This window comes from Musa acuminata, unplaced genomic scaffold, assembly GCF_036884655.1.
Source record: "Musa acuminata AAA Group cultivar baxijiao unplaced genomic scaffold, Cavendish_Baxijiao_AAA HiC_scaffold_594, whole genome shotgun sequence".
Taxonomy (NCBI): domain Eukaryota; kingdom Viridiplantae; phylum Streptophyta; class Magnoliopsida; order Zingiberales; family Musaceae; genus Musa; species Musa acuminata.
The window spans coordinates 42,501-45,000 of NW_027020833.1; positions in this window are offsets into that span (position 1 = coordinate 42,501).

Genomic DNA, 2,500 nt, shown 5'->3' on the forward strand with positions numbered 1-2,500 from the left:
AACAGCGAGCGAAGCGAGAGGCAGCACCGTCCCTGCTATACGAAAGCCCCATCCAGCCCTGTGCCACCCGGGGGGTTCCAGGGTGCTGAGATGGCTGACGTTTTGCTCCGCTCACGACGGTCACCGCACCACGCAAGAACAGGCCAAAAACTGGCCAAAACAGCCCAAAAACGGGCCAAAACTGGCCATTTTTGGCTGCGCGAGCGAGCGGCGAGCGGCGAACAGCGAGCGAAGCGAGAGGCAGCACCGTCCCTGCTATACGAAAGCCCCATCCAGCCCTGTGCCACCCGGGGGGTTCCAGGGTGCTGAGATGGCTGACGTTTTGCTCCGCTCTCGACGGTCACCGCGCAATGCAAGAACAGGCCAAAAACTGGCCAAAACGGCCCAAAAACGGGCCAAAACTGGCCATTTTTGGCTGCGCGAGCGGCGAGCGGCGGACAGCGAGCGAAGCGAGAGGCAGCACCGTCCCTGCTATACGAAAGCCCCATCCAGCCCTGTGCCACCCGGGGGGTTCCAGGGTGCTGAGATGGCTGACGTTTTGCTCCGCTCTCGACGGTCACCGCGCAATGCAAGAACAGGCCAAAAACTGGCCAAAACGGCCCAAAAACGGGCCAAAACTGGCCATTTTTGGCTGCGCGAGCGAGCGGCGAGCGGCGGACAGCGAGCGAAGCGAGAGGCAGCACCGTCCCTGCTATACGAAAGCCCCATCCAGCCCTGTGCCACCCGGGGGGTTCCAGGGTGCTGAGATGGCTGACGTTTTGCTCCGCTCTCGACGGTCACCGCGCAATGCAAGAACAGGCCAAAAACTGGCCAAAACGGCCCAAAAACGGGCCAAAACTGGCCATTTTTGGCTGCACGAGCGAGCGGCGAGCGGCGGACAGCGAGCGAAGCGAGAGGCAGCACCGTCCCTGCTATACGAAAGCCCCATCCAGCCCTGTGCCACCCGGGGGGTTCCAGGGTGCTGAGATGGCTGACGTTTTGCTCCGCTCTCGACGGTCACCGCGCAATGCAAGAACAGGCCAAAAACTGGCCAAAACGGCCCAAAAACGGGCCAAAACTGGCCATTTTTGGCTGCACGAGCGAGCGGCGAGCGGCGGACAGCGAGTGAAGCGAGAGGCAGCACCGTCCCTGCTATACGAAAGCCCCATCCAGCCCTGTGCCACCCGGGGGGTTCCAGGGTGCTGAGATGGCTGACGTTTTGCTCCGCTCTCGACGGTCACCGCGCAATGCAAGAACAGGCCAAAAACTGGCCAAAACGGCCCAAAAACGGGCCAAAACTGGCCATTTTTGGCTGCACGAGCGAGCGGCGAGCGGCGGACAGCGAGCGAAGCGAGAGGCAGCACCGTCCCTGCTATACGAAAGCCCCATCCAGCCCTGTGCCACCCGGGGGGTTCCAGGGTGCTGAGATGGCTGACGTTTTGCTCCGCTCTCGACGGTCACCGCGCAATGCAAGAACAGGCCAAAAACTGGCCAAAACGGCCCAAAAACGGGCCAAAACTGGCCATTTTTGGCTGCACGAGCGAGCGGCGAGCGGCGGACAGCGAGCGAAGCGAGAGGCAGCACCGTCCCTGCTATACGAAAGCCCCATCCAGCCCTGTGCCACCCGGGGGGTTCCAGGGTGCTGAGATGGCTGACGTTTTGCTCCGCTCTCGACGGTCACCGCGCAATGCAAGAACAGGCCAAAAACTGGCCAAAACGGCCCAAAAACGGGCCAAAACTGGCCATTTTTGGCTGCGCGAGCGAGCGGCGAGCGGCGGACAGCGAGCGAAGCGAGAGGCAGCACCGTCCCTGCTATATACGAAAGCCCCATCCAGCCCTGTGCCACCCGGGGGGTTCCAGGGTGCTGAGATGGCTGACGTTTTGCTCCGCTCACGACGGTCACCGCACCACGCAAGAACGGACCATAAACAGGCCAAAACAGCCCAAAAACGGGCCAAAACTGGTCATTTTTGGCTGCGCGAGCGAGCGGCGAGCGGCGAACAGCGAGCGAAGCGTGAGGCAGCACCGTCCCTGCTATACGAAAGCCCCATCCAGCCCTGTGCCACCCGGGGGGTTCCAGGGTGCTGAGATGGCTGACGTTTTGCTCCGCTCACGACGGTCACCGCGCCATGCAAGAACGGACCAAAAACAGGCCAAAACAGCCCAAAAACGGGCCAAAACTGGCCATTTTTGGCTGAGCGAGCGAGCGGTGAGCGGCGAACAGCGAGCGAAGCGAGAGGCAGCACCGTCCCTGCTATACGAAAGCCCCATCCAGCCCTGTGCCACCCGGGGGGTTCCAGGGTGCTGAGATGGCTGACGTTTTGCTCCGCTCACGACGGTCGCCGTGCCACGCAAGAACGGACCAAAAACAGGCCAAAACAGCCCAAAAACGGGCCAAAACTGGCCATTTTAGGTTGCGCGAGCGAGCGGCGAGCGGCGAACAGCGAGCGAAGCGTGAGGCAGCACCGTCCCTGCTATACGAAAGCCCCATCCAGCCCTGTGCCACCCGGGGGGTTCCAAG